This window comes from Lupinus angustifolius, chromosome LG06 (assembly GCF_001865875.1).
Source record: "Lupinus angustifolius cultivar Tanjil chromosome LG06, LupAngTanjil_v1.0, whole genome shotgun sequence".
In the NCBI taxonomy this organism is placed as follows: Eukaryota; Viridiplantae; Streptophyta; class Magnoliopsida; order Fabales; family Fabaceae; genus Lupinus; species Lupinus angustifolius.
Window position 1 is genome coordinate 10,908,382 of NC_032014.1, and position 20,170 is coordinate 10,928,551.

General features: G+C 32.9%; 3 long non-coding RNA genes across 3 annotated transcripts; all 3 read left to right on the top strand.

Moving 5' to 3' along the window:
• Nucleotides 9,305–11,281, top strand: LOC109349809. Its single transcript, XR_002108034.1, has 3 exons — nt 9,305–9,495; nt 10,718–10,846; nt 10,877–11,281. It is a non-coding gene; the product is annotated as an uncharacterized LOC109349809 (long non-coding RNA).
• Nucleotides 14,073–20,075, top strand: LOC109349808. The gene is made up of 3 exons (XR_002108033.1): nt 14,073–14,083; nt 18,176–18,608; nt 19,259–20,075. It is a non-coding gene; the product is annotated as an uncharacterized LOC109349808 (long non-coding RNA).
• Nucleotides 15,416–18,157, top strand: LOC109349807. Its single transcript, XR_002108032.1, has 3 exons — nt 15,416–15,733; nt 15,811–16,017; nt 16,771–18,157. It is a non-coding gene; the product is annotated as an uncharacterized LOC109349807 (long non-coding RNA).

Genomic DNA, 20,170 nt, shown 5'->3' on the forward strand with positions numbered 1-20,170 from the left:
ATTTTTATTTTTTTTAACTTGTGGGAGTTATATTATTAGTTTTAGGGTTTAATTTTTCAAACACAAATCCTAACAATACACAATATAATAAATTTTGTCAACCATAACCCTAATAACAGAACATAATAATGAAAAACACACATAATATTTTAATTATTGATTCAATGATCTCAATTATCTGTGTTTTTCATTATTGTGTTCTGTCATTAGAGTTAGGGTTGACAAAATTTATTATGTTGTGTATTGTTAGGATTTGTGTTTGAAAAATTAAACCCTAAAACTAATAATATAACTCCCAAAAATTAAAAAAAAATCAAAAACTCTCCTGTTGAGAGAAAAAAAGTAAAAAAAAATTAAAAAGGTAAATCTCTCCCTATTGACGATTTAGGGGGAGTTTAAAAAAAATATAGTTTAATAAAACTCCCTCCCCAGTACCGATTTTGAGGGAGAATAGTGAAAAAATACATAAATCGGCAATTACATTGCCGATTTGTATAAAACTACACTAGTTTTGTAATTTTTTTAAAAGGTGCACCAAAACTGTAATTTTTTGGTCAAGGTGCACCACATCTCTAAATTTCCCCAATACCAATATTATAAGAATTCATATTCTAATATTTGATTCCCTTGTAATGAAAGCTTCATATATTTATTTTCTTGTAACGGTTTTTAAGAGTAAAGATAGTGTCACTACTCTTAAATCGAATTAAATTCATTATTTCCAAGATAAAATCACCTCTATTTACTACCTTAGTTAGTGCGTTAATAACTTAATATTCCTCTTAGACCGGGTTTAAAGTCATTGAGAGATTAAAAATGTTGAATTATTTCAATGACTTAATGGGTTACTCAAGTCTTGAAATGATCAATATGGTGTTATTTTAAATCTTTGACGACTTAATTAATTACAAAAGCACTTTTAAGTTTCAAATATCTATTTAATGACCCTTAATTTTTTTTTTGGAGCATTATGTTATTTGTTCTATCTCCAAGACTCATATTTTCTGCCAAGCTAACATATTTTACATGTGGCTCTCCTCTCCTAATTTGTTTCCCCTTATTGGTGAAATATGTTTATCTAGTAGAATAGCCTTTCCTCATTTGGTTTTCAAATAATGATGATGGACAATGTTGATGTAGTTAGGCTCCTCTCCATTACCGGAGAGGAAGTAGCAACTTTAGATCGTCAACATGGTAAAATAAATATCAATGGTATTGGAAAAATGATGCATAAGAATTTGAAGAAGAATTGATGATTTTATTAATGAGTCAAGAATGAATTTATACAAGAGTTTCATGTTGCTTGTCACCAAAGCAACCGAATGAAAACAAAAAATAATCTATAACTAACTTAACTAAAATAACAGAATTGTTAATAGGCATGTGACAAAAATAAGTGCTCTACTACAATCCATTCTTCTAGAAGGAAACAAATGGCTGCCCAAGGAGGGAAGAAGCCTTTTATGCGCCAATCTGGTTTACTGGTGCGCCTTGTGCCATATCTGGTGCAGCAGGCTTGATGTGTCACGCACCCTGACTGATGCGCCTTGGTGCGTCAGGAATGATGCGTCCAACTGATGCGCCTTGGTGCGCCCAACTGATGCGCCTTGGTGCGCCAGAAATGATGCGCTTTGATGCATGCATCCTGATGCAGCTGACTCGGTCAGATCCAGAAATCCTGATGCATCATGCACCCTGATGCATGCGCCTTGGTGCGCCAATTCTGATGCATCAATCTGGTCCTGATGCACCATGTTGTTGAACAATTACAAAACTTTGGCTGCAATATAGATTAGTAATATCAGTATATATCTTCATTACCCCCTTCAAGCTGGAGATTATATGTTAATAACTCCCATCTTGGGAAGCATAGTATGAAATAAAGCAGGTTCTAATGCCTTTGTTAGGATATCAGCTGCTTGATCAGTTTTAGTAATAGGCAATAATTGAAACAAGTTACTTTGAAGTCTTTCACGCACCACATGACAATCTATTTCGATGTGTTTTGTTCTTTCATGAAAAACAGAGTTAGCAGCAATGAATCGTGCAGAATTATTGTCAAAGAAAAGAATAGCAGGTTTCTTAAAAGAAATGGCAATATCTTGCATAAGATAAGTGAGCCATTGTACATCACAAGAGGCAATTGCCAATGCATGATACTCAGCCTCAGAATAGGATCTTGAGACAGTATTTTGTTTCGTGGATTTCCAAGAAATCAATGAATCTCCAAGAGACATACAATATCCAGAAATGGATTTTCTAGTATCAGGGCATGTAGCCCAATCAGAATCACTATAACCTTTGATTTGTAATGGAGAGGAAGAGGGATAGAACAGACCTTGACCAAGAGAGCCTTTGATATACCTTAGTACTCTAGTCATTGCTTTATGATGATTAATGGTTGGTGTTCCCATAAATTGACTTAGCTGTTGTATGGCAAAGCTCAGATCAGGCCTTGTGTTGGTAAGATAAAGTAGTCGACAAACAAGTTGTTTGTAAAGCTCTGCATCATGGAATGGTGCACTATCTTGTTGATGTAAGTGAGGGTGTTTGATCATAGGTGTAGGTACTGGCTTAGAGTGTAGGAATTCAGTGTCAGAGAGGAGATCGAGCGCATACTTCCTCTGGCACACAGAGATTCTTTGTTTGGAATAAGCCACTTCAAGACAAAGGAAGTATTTGAGGATTCCAAGGTCTTTTATTTTAAATTTTGTATCAAGGTGATGCTTAACATAAATAATTTCATGGATATCATTTCCAGCTAAAATAAGATCATCAACATAGATAAGTAATACAGTAAATTTGGAATTGTGATTCTTAGTGAACAAAGAATGGTTATGATGAGATTGTTGATAACCTAAAGTAAAAAGAAAAGAAGACAATTTTGCAAGCCATTGCCTACTAGCTTGTTTTAAACAATACAGTGATTTGTTAACTTTGCAAACCTGGTTAGGGGTTGAGCATGTGACTCCCTGTGGTAGTTCCATGTAGACATCTTCATGTAAGTCACCATGTAAAAACGCATTGTTCACATCTAATTGATGAAGGATCCAACCATTACAAGAAGCAAGAGCAAGAAGAAGCCTGACTGTTGTGAGTTTGACAACATGAGCAAATGTATCAAAATAATCTAATCCTTCTGTTTGAGTGTAACCCTTGGCCACTAGCCTCACTTTGTGCCCCTCTATAGTCCCATCAGAGTGATATTTGAGCTTGTATACCCATTTGCATCTTATTGGTCATTTTTTAGGTGGTAGGGGGACAACTGTCCAAGTATTGTTTTGTTGTAGTGCCTTGAGTTCATCTGTCATGGCTTGAATCCAGGCCTGAGATTTGATGGCTTGGCTGTAAGACTTAGGTTCAATATTATTGGTGATGGATAGGCAATATTGAAGTTGTTTGGGAGAAACAGTCTTATAAGATAGGACAACTTCTAAAGGATGCTTGATAGTTGATGTAGGTGAAGTAGTCATAATGTTGCAATGAAAATATCTAAGACAGGTTGGCTTATGAGTAGTTCTCTGAGATCTCCTTACAAGCGGTTCAATGGATTCAGGGTTAATTTGATCAATATGCTCATTGGTGGTTGAGTTGGTGGATTCAGTGCTTGGTTGTATTGGTTGGATGTCTTCATATTGTAAGATGGATGATGAATCTGCATTGTGCTGCTGAGGAGTGTCATTGGACTGAGGACCCTGCTTGTAGGGGAAAATGTGTTCATACAACACCATATTTCTTGAGATAAAAATCTCTCTAGTGCCAAGGTCCATAAGGATGAATCCTTTCGCGCCTCTTTTAAAACCAAGGAAGTTATATTTCTTAGCTCTAGGATCAAGCTTGGTTATGTTGTGAACAAGAGTGGAAGCATAACAAAGGCTACCAAAAACCTTGAGATTAAGAAATTCTTGTTTGTGCCCAAGTAAAATTTCTAAAGGACATTGCATTTTTAAAACAGGAGTGGGCAATCTATTAATAAGAAACACAACATGGCAAACAGCATAGCTCCAAAAAACTTTAGGAAGATAAGAATGGAAAAGTAAAGATCTAGCAACATTTAAAATATCTCTATGCTTCCTTTCTACGACTGAATTTTGTTGTGGAGTTTCTACACAAGATGTTTGATGGAGAATACCATGAGCATCATGAAAACTAGGCATGAGAAACTCTACACCCTTATCGGTTCTAATAATCTTAACCTTCTTATCATACTGAGTAGGAACAAACTTAACAAAATTGACAGTGAGATTTTTAGTTTCAGCCTAAGAACTCATCAAGAACAACCATGTGTGCCTAGTAAAATCATCTACAATTGTCAAGAAATATTTGTGCCCATGGATAGATGGGACACTCAGAGGACCCCATATGTCCATATGAATAAGAAGCATAACTAGTTTTAAATTTACCTTAAGGAAAGGGCAATCTAGATTGTTTTGCAAAATGACAAAAGTCACAAACCTTAGGAGAATTAAAAGTAATGCAAGATTCATAAGTGTGCATATGTGAAAGAATAGCAGGGGAGGGGTGTCCTAATCTAAAATTCCATAGGTCAAAGAAGGTACAGTTTGATCAAGTATGCTATTGACAACATGTAAATCAGTATTTGTAAGTCTAATGTTTCCAGTAAGAATGTAAAAATTAGTTTACATTGAAGAAAATTTGCAAGTCTTTGTATGGAAATCAAGTTGTATTTAAAACAGGGCATATAAAGGACATTATGTAAGGAAAGGTCATTAGATAGAGTAACACTTCCTAAATACTTGGCAATTATTGTGAGATTATTTGGTAATCTAACAATTATTGGCTTGATTGCTTGATAGTGAGTATAATTGGATAATTTGTTGGTTACATGATCTATTGCCCCTATGTCAAGTAACCAAGAATTATCATTAAAGGATATACTTGAGATAGGATGATCAGTGTTGTCATTGGACTCGGTTCCTATCTGATTTATGGCAGGCTCTGGATCAAAATCCAGCTTTATTTCTTCATCTTGCTTGGTATTGGATGTGCCTTTTGTTTTTGTATCATAGTGTTGGGTTTCTTCTGTTGTCAAATTGTTGACAAAACCATTACCTTGCCTTGGCTTAAATTTGAAGTTGGGAGGAAAACCATGTTTGAAGTAGCAAGTATCCACAATTTGTTGTTTCCACTGTATGACTTAGTTGAGTTGTTTGCCCCTCCAAAGCTTGTTGGTCTACTATAGTTAGGGTCAGGCATACATCTGTTCATGTTTTTGGTTGGCTGCATCTTCCAATTCGACTTGGAATTGATACTATTGATTGTAGTCTTGTTTTCAGTGTTCAAGACAGATCCTTCAAGTTGCCTTTCTTGTTGGATAACAAGGCCAAAAACTTTGTTGATTGTAGGAAGGGGTTCCATAAGGAGAATTTGGGATCTCACAGTGCCATATTGGTCATTGAGACCCTTTAGAAAACAGATGGCATACTCTGTTTCCTTATGTCTTTTAAAAGTTCTCAAAAAATCACAAGTACATTTATTATTACATATGCATGTGGGGAGAGATCTCAAGGATTCAAGTTCTTCCCAAAGTGTTTTAACATCAGTAAAGAAATCAGAAATGTTTTTGTCCCCTTGCCTAAGAGAATGGGTTTCTTGAAGAACATCAGATGTTCTAAAATAATCCCCTTTGGAGAATCTTTCTTTAAGATCCTCCCACAATTCTTGCGCGTTGTCTATGTAGACAATGCTTTTTGAAATGTGAGGAGAGAAAGATCTAGTGATCCAAGAGATTACCATATTGTTACATCTATCCCAAGCATCATAGTTGGGATCATTCTGGTTTGGCATGACTATCGAGCCATTGATGAACCTGAATTTGTTTTTGGACTTTAGTGCCATTCTCATAGATCTATACCATGAATCATAGTTGTTTCCATCTAGAGGTGGTGAGACTAAGATGGCCCCTGGAATCTCACCTGGATGAAGGTAGTAGGGACTTGTAGGATTTAGTGATGGATCTGCTCCTCGATGTATCTTAGCAGATTCTATGCTTTCCATAGCTATCTTGTTTGTGGCACGGATTTTTGAAACAAGGAAATCAAGGCAATCAAGAATGGATTGTAGCAGAGCTCTAAATGTGAGAGCTCTGATACCATATTGGAAAAATGATGCATAAGAATTTGAAGAAGAATTGATGATTTTATTAATGAGTCAAGAATGAATTTATACAAGAGTTTCATGTTGCTTGTCATTAAAGCAACCGAATGAAAACCAAAAATAATCTAAAACTAACTTAACTAAAATAAAAGAATTGTTAATATGCATGTGACAAAAATAAGTGCTCTATTACAATCCATTATTCTAGAAGGAAACATATGGCTGCCCAAGGAGGGAAGAAGCCTTTTATGCGCCAATCTGGTTTACTGGTGCGTCATGTTGCATATCTGGTGCAGCAGGCTTAATGCATCACGCACCATGGCTGATGCGCCTTGGTGCGCCCTGATGTATGCGTCCTGATGCAGCTGACTCGGTCAGATCCATAAATCCTGATGCATCATGCGCCTTGGTGCACCAATTCTGATGCATCAATATAGTCCTGATGCACCATGTTGTTGAACAATTACAAAACTTTGGCTGCAATATAGATTAGTAATATAAGTAAATATCTTCATTAAATGGTCCAGATTTTAAAATGGTATTTAATTCTTAATCAAATAAAAATTAAAAGAAAAGTTTGAAATATGGAATAAGAAGAAGAGGGTGCACACCAAATGAAAGAGAGTGCATAAGTGTGGCGGTGCGTGGCTTCTAAACTTGGTGCTCCAGTTGCTTCTAATAGTCCAATTCTAGATTTTTCATTTTAGGTTCTTTAATGTATGATATATCAATTCTCTGTCTTATTAATTGTCACTCTTAGGTTTTCCATTTTTCTTCATACTGCTCCACTTTAACATCTTTCTATGTGAATTGGTATGTCTAATTTATGTAAAGAATTGCAAGGTTCATATAATTAAAATGAGTTTTCAATTGAAATGGGTTAAAAGAGGAGGAGAGAGAACAAGGATGACAAACCACATCACTACAGATCTCAAACCATACTTTACCTCTAACAATACATGGATAACAATTTGAACATGAACGAGACAAGGATTGGGAGGATGAGTGATGTTTGGTGCACTTTGTTTTTCATTTGCTGTTCATTCTTCTCCTTCTTTATTTAAGTTTTTTCTTTTAGTTTTATTTAATTAAGAATTAAATATGATTTAAAAATCTGGACTGTTAATATTTATTTTGTCATGTGTTATGATCTAAAACTGGTACTACCCTTTCCACTGATGTAGAGGAGTCTGACTTGTGTTCATGAGTCATCTTTTACATGCAATTTTTTTGCATAAATTTAGTCTATTTGTTTGCTTATCAAGTCCACCAACATTTTTATCGAGCAATCTCAGCTACACATAAACTTTTAATATAAGAAAAAAATTCAAATAAATTATAATATAATGTTCTTTAATATTTAAAAATTTGTGACGTAATGTGATTTGTTCAACTTAGTTCTTTATTCAATTTCTTTTTATTTTATCTTATGATTTTTTTAATTGTTAATCAATACCTGCGAGCAAGCGCACATGGTCGTTTTAAAAATATCAAAACATGTGAGTTTGCCCAAAAATGATAAACCAACATACTTGCGACCACTTTCTATTTGCGGACGAGGTTAAATGAATCAGTGCTATATTTTGTCTTCATTAGTTTTTTTATATGCAAAATGTCAGTATTTTGTGGTAGATATAAATTGAACTATCAACTTCCTTATTACTTTACTTCCTAAATCTTCTACTTTTATCACTTGACCACCTTATGACTCCCATATTCTAGTGTGCTTCTTTTAAGTGGACAGTTTCATCTATTAACAATATAATTAAAAAAATTTCTTCAAGTCATATATCACTCCTTCCTCACATTTCCCCCCTCCTAAAAATGTTCTATGCTATTGTTACATACCTTCCCACACTATCCTTACCTTTTATATATTTTATATGTTAATAGTTTAATACTAATTAGTGATAGTCTCTGTGGCTACCCCAACAAAATTGGGTGTTTACGGTCCCTATGTTTTGTTATGTTAAAAAGTAATAATCATTGAATATTAGATGAGATTCAAATCATTTTTCACATCTGAACTATTTCTTTACATTAATCTATCTATATTATTTAACGTCTACTATTAATCTAAGAATTACTGTATTTTTTCACCTCATCAAAGTTTTGTGATACTTTTCTATTGAATTTTAATATCACAGTTCATATTCTTTGAATTTTAATTTTTCTCTTTTATAATTAAAAAAATCAAATTTCAATTGAAGTTTTTTATAACTTTTAAATATATTTTTAATAAAAAAGACTTATATAGTATAACGGTTTGATTTCCATATTTTCATTAAAAAATCGTATTTAAAATTGAAAAAATCGTTTCATTTTCTATAAAATTTTAAAATATTTATTTTAAAAAAATAATACGATATCATGTTTCAGACTTTCAATTTCCTATTTTCATTAGAAAATTCAAATTAGAAATTGTTAGTTATTTTTCTTATGTGCTTGAAAAAATGTAAATACACAGGTAAAACATGTATTCTTATTAATGTGAATGTGCGAGTAATATGTGTGTTTTAACTATGCGAATGTATGAGTAACATGTGTTTTCTTAATTAGTAATGTGAATGTACAAGTAACGTGTGTGTTTTTAGTCCTGCAAATGGACGGGTCACACGTGTATTTTTAACCATACAAATGTATGAATAATATGTGTATTCTTAATCATATAAATATACATGTAATATGCGTTATTAATCTTATAAGAAGTACCACCCTCTAGGTTCATTATATAAAAAGGGTTAATTCTTTTGACAATAGGATTGCTAAGTCATTTTTCTTCACAGTAACTTAGGATGGTTAACTAGGTACTTTAACAGGAAAATGTACCATATGGCTCAATAATTTATCTAATTGGTAAAAAAATTACATGGTTAATATATTCCTCATCATTTATTATTTTTATTTAAAGTAAATAGTATTTAATACCTAAAAGCACTTTCCCTCCGCTTGTCTCTCCATTTTCTTTTTCCCTCTCCCTGTCTTTTTTTCTTCATTTTCTCATTTTCTGTGTCCATCCGTTTTACCATTCATCAAATTCTTCCAGATTCTTCTTTCCAAATTCTTCCAAATTCACTCAACAATTCTTCCAAGTTCCTTACAATTCTCGTTTTCATCTCACCATTTCATCTCGTTTTCATATCAAGGCAGTTTTTCTTCCAGTTTTTTGCTACCATTTCCCTTTCATCTCTTTTTCTTCCAAATTCTTCCAAGAGCATCAATTTCTTTCATCAAGTTCCTACAATTAACAATTCCTACATTCATCAGTTCCTACAATCACCATTTATTGCATTCATCAGTTCCTACAATCAACAATTCAAGTCCAAATTCAACCATCTTGTTCCTGCAACACTTCACTCTTCAATCACTCAAATTCAGGTTAACTTCAAATACCTTAATCTGTATGGATACTTTTACTTTTCTAATGATCTAAATTTGTTTGCATGTTAGTTTGAATTTTTTTTTGAATCGTTTTAACTCAAAACCCTTACTCTAGATTTTGCCAAGTTGTGTGGTTGGGTAAGGACTTTCTATACTGTGCCTTTTCGATTAGTAATTTTGTTAGGACTTTCCATATTGTGCCTTTCCATACCTCACAATTTCTTTTTACATAATTTTACTTTGACTTACTTGAAATTCTATCTGTAAGACCGGTGTTTTAAATTGTGGTTAATGCAATTGCGGCACTTGTGGTTTGAATTATTTTGCGATTAAAAAAATATTTTTGAATTCAACGCGGCCCAATGCGGTCTAAATATGGTCCGATGCAGTTGCATTGCGGCCCGATGCAGCCACATCATTGCAATTCGGAGTCACAATGCAATTCCGGTGTGATGCAGTTGTCACAGTCACCGCAATTGCAATATTGCGGCCGCATAAGGTGTTGCAGTCCGCAATTTAAATCACTAGCTGAGACTTATGCCATGACTTCTTCATTTGTGACAAGATAAAATTATTTGTTGTGTGGATAATGCTGTGAGAGTTAGCTCAGCCAACAGTTAAATAAAACCTGTCAAAATTACTTTGGGCTCGAACCATCACATATAGGTAAGTTCAAATGCATTAAATCTATTGTTCAATACCACTGTTGGATTTATTAAATCAGTGCTATCAAGACATGGTTCATTCTGCTTGAATATGGTACTATTTACCTTTCATGGTATTTCTCAATCAATGTACATCAAGATAGAAACAAACATTTGTATGGAGTCCAAGTAAAATGAAATTATAGAACCAATGCAATTATACATGCTAAAGTTAAATAGTAGAGTAAAAGGTTTCATGGAAGTTTGATCACTCTAGAATTTCTCTTGTTGCCAAGTTGTAAGTGTTGCTTTTATTAGGTGTATTATTAGCATTGTGGTTGTAGCTGTTGTATGGATATGCAAAAGAGTTTGTCACTACTTTCATATTAGAATGCATGTCAGCAGAGGATGAAATCTTTTGTCACCCTTGAACCTTATCTGTATATTAGCTCTCAAATATTCTACTTCACTCTAATTAGTAATATTTAGATACTAACTTTATTCATTCTCATACTTCTTTTCAACTATAATTACATATTTCTTTGTTAAAAACTTCACATATGGTTATGCTTCAGATAGCTTCTTCTGCACTGCAACAAGCTTCTCATGCTTTGTTAGTGGAGCGAGGGATCCCATTTATATTTTCAGAATCATTCTATTTCCTTTCAACTGTATTTGACTTGCAATTTCAAGATAATAGACTCGTATATTTTTAAAACAGAGTCAGGGTCAAGAGTTTTTGTTTCTTTCTTCCCTGGCAGTGCATTTCTGTGTGATTTATTGTCCATTTCAGTTTATATGTTTTACTACCTGTCTTTTTCAATAGGCATCATCCATAACATAATGAGACTCTACTTTCTTAGCATTTACAAATCTGTAGTGTTTGATTCTGTCAACCAGTGACATGAAGAGATTGGTTAAGGAAATTTTGTAGGATATTATAAGGAGGAGACTGAGGGGGCATGTATGGAGTAATAAACCAGTTGTTTGCATTTGCATTTTCCTTTTATCTTTTGTTTTCCTAAAAATGTGAATAATTGATGCTTTTATCATTAGCATTCTACATCCTGTGGGTAACTACTAACCTAGCAAATCCTTTTTTCGCTAGAAAGTATCTATACTGGGATGACATTATTATTATATACCTATGTTTTTATGGAATTCTCTGTAAACATAATGTGTAATTGTTATCAATGTTACCATGTTGGAGAGCCCACATGCCATTATTTTCTCTTAACGATAGAAGATAAATGAAGATCATTTTTAAAAATCAAATAGATCAATTGGTATAACTTTGTTGGACCAAATGATTCTATTGCAAAACTTCGAAAAAGTATAACCAGATTAACGTAAGAAATTGGGATAGAGTCCTGTACCCACTGGTGTTTCTAATGGTGTATCAAGCCAAAAAATATGTCACTTAATTCGGTTTTTTTTATTTATAAAAAACATAAAATAATATTTCATATTATTTTGAGAAATACTTAGTTAGAGACATGAGGATAGAGTTTTTTCGGAACAGATGATCTTTCTTCACATTGGTCATTCAAGTACTTAGCTGACTCAGAATTATGTTATTCAATGTTTGCATTGTAAATTGTAATCATGATAATGATTGTGATTATTGTGTTGTAAATTGTACTTGTTAAATGCGGATTACAACTGTTGGGAAAATGTTTTTAATTTTTGTATCATATATTATATTTATAATTGTATATATATTTTAATTCATTGATAAAGCTTTTTATTATTTCAACTATTAACAATTCAAAATGATTTTATAAGAAAACAATGGCCTCTTAACAAGTTCATCACTTTCAAAGTAAATAATATATTTTACAACAACGGGACAACCTACTGAAGAATGGATGGAAAAGAACATAACTGTTGTCTTTTGATTTAGAGCTACTAATAAGAATGAATTAAATAGTATTGATTGATTCAGCAACCCATTATCTCACCTACTGGCTAATTGAGAGTTGAAACACCTACTGGCTATTTGAGAGTTGAAATACATAGTAAGAGGTTAAGAGAAGGAAAGGGAATGCTTGGGAGTCATGAAATACATTTGTGAGATGACTCTGAAATCTTCTTTTCCTTTCCTTTCACTCCAACATCTAACTTCGAAACTAATCCTAAAAATCTTATTTCAAGTATAATGAGTTAGTCCACATGAGAGGAAAAAATGTATTACTTGATGCAATCGGTTAAAAATATATTTATTTATTAAACTTTTAATTTAAAACTTTTTTTCAACTGATTAGAGGAATTGACATACTTTTTTCAGACTCTGCAAGTAAAGATTATAATAATAAGTTAAATGATTATCACGCTTATGTTCCAATTCTATCATATATGTATTGAAAAGTAGTCATATTATGCAGGTTTCTAAAATAATGTTACTCATTTTTGTATCACACTATACCTAATTTTATTTAAGGAATTTAAGTTTGAATTAAGTGAAAGACCATATATAAACGAATTTATATTGTATCAAATTATTTTACAGAGTTTGTATTAAATTTAATATGACATTTGGATTATGTTTAATTCTTTTAGTTTAATGTTCAGTATCATTATAAAAAATAATGTATGCTTTCAATATATATTATTTAGTATCTAATGAGGTATATATATATATATATTAAAATTTTAATTTTAAGATATTTATTAATTATGTACCTTTTTTATTTATATTTAGTATGTACTTTAATTGCTTCTATGTTATTATAAAAAATTAGGGTGTAGCACCAATCACTTCAAACTCAATAATATCTCAAATCATGTAAAGTCAATCATTGTGTTCATTTTATCTTGTACGTGGCTTTCATAACAAAGGAAATTGGCGTAGGGATTAATGTATTTGGTTATGCCATTCTTTACATTACAGTATCATGGAATGGAATGTTGTCATATTTCCAAAATAGTGTCTCGTCTTTATTCCATGCCAATTAAAATATTTTTTTGTTATTTATTTATTTATTTTTATTTATTTATTCATATGACAATATGGTTAACCTAAGACAAAGAATATAATATAGATGATGATAAGTGATTTTTATCACTAAATGTCACTTTTTAGGATAGGGAAGACTTTTTTCCATAGGGTTAATTTACCCTAATAAGGTCAGGCTCTATTATTATCTAATGGGATATGATCCTTACCACAAGAGGATTAAAAAATTACTTCTATAATTATAAACAATTTATTAAAATAAAAAAATAGAAAACATTAGGCCCAAGATGTGCGTGAAGTTTAAGTTAAAAGCCCAAGATTTGCGTAAACTTTAGGTTGATCTTCTAAGTATAAAAAGCAACTAACTAAGCCATTTATCAAAACATTGAAAGCTGAAGCCATTTATCCTCATCGTTGAAGAGAATAGGTTATTGGGGGAAAGTCTTAAGAACTTCCCACCCTTGCTTTATTATTCTTATGATTCGAATTTCTCTTTTCTCTATCTTGTAACTTCCCACCCTTGGTTATTGTGGTTTTCTCTATTCCCTGTTTAGTGGTTAGACTATTTACATGATGAAACTATAACAAAGGTGAAGGCTTTCGACTTGGATTTACATGATGAAACTTGGGTTTGAAATCAAATCATAAGGCTATGTTTTTATCATTTTCTTCCTCGGAAATTTGACGATGGTAGAGTAGCGGTTTGGTTTTCTTTTTTGTCTTGTTTGTGTTTTATTTAGTAAACATTTTGAGAAACTTATTATATGGTATGCATGTCGTTATATGTTAGTGCCAAGTACTGTGATGATTACTTCCTTTTCTTTGTTTTTCTTGCGAAGCCAAAAGGAATCTTGAACCATTTTAGATAAGAAAATAAAGAGAAAAATGAGGATCTATTGGTTTATGCTGAATAAATGAACATATCTATATGCAATCTTTATTCATTTTAAGCATTTTGAAATTCTTTGCTAATGATTTGACCAAAGTGTCATGTTCTTTTAGAAAAAAAAGCACTCCGTTCCAAAACCTCATAAATGTTTTTGAGGCAATTTCTTGGGTTAAACTATTTTCTTGGAAAATTATATTCTGCAAATTGGTATGTATGGTATAATCTGCATGTTACTCTTATAGGGTACAGTACACTGTATGAGCTACAGATCTAGTTCTTGATTCATCTGATTCTAAGTTCTTATTTTGCTTTGTGGGTTTTCTCTATTATCTGTTTAGCGGTTAGTTCAAAGAAACTATGAAAAAAGGTGAAGGCTTTTTTTGACTTGGATTTACGTGATGACTATGTTTTTTTATCCTTTTCTTGAGCTTTATATCAAATTATCCTACTTTTCATCCTCCTAAACTTGACGATGGTAGAGCAGTGGTTTGGTTTTCTTATTTTTCATCATTGTGTTTTATTTTGTAAATATTTTGAGAAACTCATTTGATGGTATTCATGTCCTTATATGTTAGCGCTGGAGTACTGTGAAGCCAAATAGAACCTTAAACCATCTTGGATAAGAAAACTAAGTGAAAAATGAGGATCCTACTGGTTTATATTTGAATAAATGAACATCTATATTTGTTATCTTTATTGATTTTCAACATTCTGAAATTCTTTGTTATTGATTTGACCAAAGTGTCATCTTTGAGAAAAAAACATGTTCCAAAACCTCAAAAATGTTTGAGGCAATTTCTTGGGTTAAACGGTTTTCTTGGAAAATTATATTCTGTAATCTGCATGTTACTCTTATCGAGTACTCTACATGAGCTACAAATCTAGTTTTTGATTTTTAATCAAGAATGCTCGATCCTGATTAATTGAAACTATGATGAAAACTCAACATTGGCAAGACAAGAAAAATTCTTTATTCATTATGTGAATTCAGATGGTGCCTTTGACCCTATTTGCGACAATGAATTTTAAATTCGGATGAGACCCTTGTTGCCTTGATGAATTTTTAATCCGACTATGACCCTAGTTGCCTCGATGAATTTTATATATGAATAAGATAGCCTTGATGAATTTTTAAAACCAGATGAGACCCGATGAAATTTTTATTTGATTATTTTAAATCCTAATGAGACCCTAGTTGCATGGATGACCCTAAATGAAATTCCAGAAGGAATTCTTTGTTCAAATTGCTAATCCGAGATGCTATACTTGAACTTTTTGAGCCTAGTACAATACTAAATGCAACTGCAGTGAGTTCTTGAATTGGATGTTATGCATTGTGGGTTTATGACCCAAACTACAAATGACAATTGCTTGATGTAAAAGCAATGACTGCATGGAATCTAAAACCTTTTATCCAGGATGGACATGTTGGAGCCTGAGCCTATACAATTGTTATGGAAAGTGAAGGAAAACAATGGAATAAATCAGATGATAAGCTTAACAACAACCATTAACTGACTTAGTTTGAGACTATGTGACTAACTGTTGAGCTATTGATGATAGCTAGAGTTCCTAACTAACTTCTCATGGTATATGTACTTTAGTATCCACATATTTTACGCGTAACTTCTAATTATTACACTGGTATATCAGTATTTATGTTTCCCCTAGGTACTATCATGTAATCGACAGAACTTTAGGAATGATGCATCATATTTTGTGAGGCCTATTCAATTAAGTAATATTGTACTTTATGCTTTTTGGCGATATTGACTATTCTGGATCCAAGTCTTGCAATCTAAATCTGCTGTTGGTGATTGCAGAACCTTTTGTTTTACCTATAAAATGACTTGAGGCTTAAGCAGACTAATGGTGACAAACTGGATGGACTTTGCACTCTGAGCAGAGCTAAGTGATAAGCACTAGCCATATATCAACGAAGAACAAGAACATGACAAGTTACACACGTGCAGAGACAGCTTACGAGTCATTATAGGCCAGTTATTCTTGCAGAAAGAAAAGAAAGGAAGGTAGAAGTGGAAGATTTTTCTCTTATTTAAGTTCATTTTTGGGGGAGAAAAACTTCTAATATAACACTAGTTGTCTTGAAACAATCTGTTAAGTGTTCAGTTTTATCTAGATTGATTGTTTCAGACCATATCATGGGCCTAGATCTTGAGTAAGTTCATGTTGTCTTGAAATTTTGGATATTGGTGTCTGGGAATGAATTTCTGATATCACTATTATTCATGTTAATACACTGGGGATATTACCTGGACTTTAGGTGTTCTTTTTTACTGCTATTCTTCAGTGGTCATGTACCGGAAATTGGGTCAATAATTATGAATCTGAAGCACTATTTAATGTTATAACTTGTGAGATTCATCACTCATTGATGAGGTTTGTAACTCACCCTACTATGTGGATCTGGTTGAAAGGGTAAACAAAACACAATATTGGATCAGGTAGGGAATTATATTATTAACCTACCCTCATGATTTTTTGTGTAGTATAGTGGTTGGACTTTGAAAAGAGAATAATGACAGCACCTTCAAGCTTTTGGATCTTATTCAAGTTCACTCTTCAAAACAGACCTTTGAGTTATAGACTTGTAGCATTTGTTGATTCTCTGGTTTTGATTGTTGGCATAATTGCCTTTGCATTTGTCCTTAGTAGAGGTTACTTGTTCGACCACTTAAGAGCACCCGCTCCCTTTTCTTATGGAGTCTAGAGATTGGCTTTTACATTCTAACTTTCATTGTTGTATTACATTTTATGCACAGGAAAGGATATTCTATCGTAATGAACACATGGAAGAGATATGATCTCCTAAAGCAGTCCATCAAGCATTATTCGTCTTGTCCTCGACTTCAATCAGCACATATTGTGTGGAGTGAACCAGATCCTCCTTCAGATGTTCTTTTAAAATTTCTGCACCATGTGGTAAAGTCGAAGTCTAGAGATGGATGACATGTCAAATTGAAGTTTAATGTCCATAAGGAAGATAGATAGTATGAACAATCGATTTAAAGAAATTCAGTATTTTGAGACAGATGCTGTAATTTCTATCGATGATGATGTCATATTTCCTTGGTCTTGTGTTGAATTTGCATTTGATGTTTGGCAAAGTGCACCTGATACAATGGTGGGATTTGTACCTCGTTTCCATTGGTTGGATTCCTCGGTATGGTTTAGCTACTTTACCCAAATGATTTTCCATCTTCACAGATAGTTTTGGTCTCACATAATATTTTGTCTTGTGCTTCTGCTTTCAAGGTCTAACATGAGTGAAAGTGAATGACTAATTGAGCATGGGGAAAGTGAATCCCTTTTTGTTTGAACTTTTGTGCACAATTTCTTATTATTTGTTTGAACTGTAATATTTGGAATCTAACTGCATTGATTACTGGTAGCGTTTACCTTTCAAGAATTAGTTTGCAAGACAAGAAAGCACACTTTGTGGAACATAGAGTGAAGAACCATATCATAAACTAGGGACATTTTTTTTGTTCTTGGTCAGGTTCTAATTTATAGGGAGAAAAAACTGAACATCTGCTGAAACTCGTAAAAGAACAAATTTTATCTCTGAATCTTAAATCCATCCTCCGAGAAGTTGCTTGTCTCAGTTGCTGCATCTATACGCTTGAAATGAACTCTAATGTTTGATCCATGATTCTGCAATCCTTCAGGTTTCCTTTACTACATTTCCCAAGTTTAGTCCAGTAACATGAAAGATATTAAAAAACTTATATAAGCCTAATCTCTCAGATTGTTCAATGTGTTTGAGAAGAATGAGGATCCTACTGATTTATATTGAATAAATGAACATCTCTATCTGTAATCTTTATTGATATTCAACATTTTGAAATTCTGTTATTGAGTTGACGAAAATGCCACCTTTGTTGGAAAAAAGTGTTCCAAAACCCCCAAATATGTTTTTGAGGCAATTTCTTGGATTGAACTATTTTGTTGGAAAATTATATTCTGAAAATTGGTATGTATGGTATAATCTGAATGTTCTTATCGCGTACACTATATGGGCTACAGATCTCGTTCATGATTATTAATCAAGAATTGCTCTGATTAATAACTTAACATTGGCAAGACAAGAAACATTTTGTGTTCATTATGTGAAATTAGATTGTGCCTTTGCTCTATTTGCTTTTATGAACTTTAAATCCGAATGAGAGCCTTGCTGGCTCTATGAATTTTAAATCCAAATGAGACCCTAGTTGTCTCAATGAATTTTAAATTCGGATGAGACCGTAGTTGCCTTGATGAATTTTAAATCTGAATACGACCCTAGTTGCCTTGATGAATTTTTAAAACCAGATGAGACCTGATGTGTTTTTTATTAGATACTTTTAAATCCTAATGAGACCCTTGTTGCTTGGACAATCCGAAATCAAATTCCACAATGAATTCTTTGTTCAAATTGCTAATTGAGATGCCATACTTGAACTTTTTGAGCCTAATACAATACTAAATGCAACTGTAGTGAGTTCTTTAATATTAACAATTTTGAAGTGGATGGTATGCATTGTGGGTATGTGACCCAAACTACAAATGACAAATGCTTGATGTAAAAGCAATGGGCCACATGGAATCTAAAACCTGGTTGGTATGCTTGCAGTATGGTGCCTTTTATTCAGGATTGGTATGCTAGAGCCTGAGCCTGAGCCTATACAATCCTAAATGCAACCATACTAAGTTCTTTTTTTAATGTGGATAGTATGCGGTTTGTTTTTGACAACGATACGTGATTTTTGTATAATTTAAATCTTGGTTGGAATCTTTGATGTTATGACCCTAAATGTTATTCATAATTTAAAATCACCACAATATGTTTGAGCCAATATGACCATGCAACTGTAGCATGGCTTAAGTTTAAGTGAGGGGATTATAAGATTAGCATAACTTACCCATGCCTATATTTCTAAACTCTGGGGATTTTAAACAGTGCAAGGATTTAGAAATCAAGCTTTGTTCTTGATTTTTTAGAAAATTCAAGCAACACAGAATCACAAACTAAAATTTTTAGGTTCTAATATCTTTTAGTTTTGGAGTGCTTCCTATACTTATTGTACTGTGCAATGATCTAATCCTAGCAAATAGGTGCAAAGAATGCTCTGGTTTTTCATCAGCAATTGTCACTAAGTATGCTCATTAAGATGATATATTTGTATGGGCTTCAAGTGTCCCTTCCTACAACAGATTGGTTTTGATTTATGTTTTTCTTTAGCATTGTATGTAATGTCTAAAGGCATGTAGGTTTTCTATTCCTGCATAATGAAGTCAATGGTATCTCTACTTGGATGGGCTTCTCTGGTAAATATAATTTTGTTCATGTTAATCAAGGAGATAAATTCTAATATTATTCAGGTAATAATTTTTTCTAATCGTGCATAGGATGGATGACTTTATAAAGTATTATCTGGCATATTGAATGGTTGAGATGATATGAGACCCTATGGCTAGCTTTAGATGACATATAGAATGGAATGATGGTAAGTGTCTGGGTTGACTCAAAGCTTAGGAACAACATGAGACAGTAGGTAAAACTTGTATCTATGAAAATCCTTAAGGAAAGTAAAGGAAATTAGTAATAGACAGTTGAGCTTGAGCAGCTTACTAATTTGTTTGATAGTGCTACCGAGGAAATGTGAGCATGTAAGAGAAAATTGTTGAGGAAAGTGAAGGAAAGCCATGTTTACCCTAGAAAATATGTTGTTTTATTTTTATCCTTTAGGATATGGTGAGTCCACCATACTTTAGATTTTTCAGGACTTACATAACACTTACCGATTTGTAACAATGTGTCCTTAATACTATGCAGCTGTTGGAGATTGTGCTTTTAGATGATCATTATGAGATTCACGATAAATTCAACTGTCATTTTCTGGAAACAATTTTGTTTTAACAAAATTGCTTAGAGAATATTCTTAATATGGGGATAGCATGCCCTTAATTAAGTCTAGCTAGTAGTCCCTTGCAATTTGTCAATCTGTTGGATCCTTGACAGCTATTGAATTCAGGACTCTGTAGTTAATTCAAAACCTCTATTATATCAAGGTGGACAGAAGAATATAAGAGCTTTTGTGCTATCCCCAATGATGCCATTAGTTAGCATCTCTGAAATATTTTTTTTTATTTGCATTGGTATGGTTGGAATATGCTCAAAGG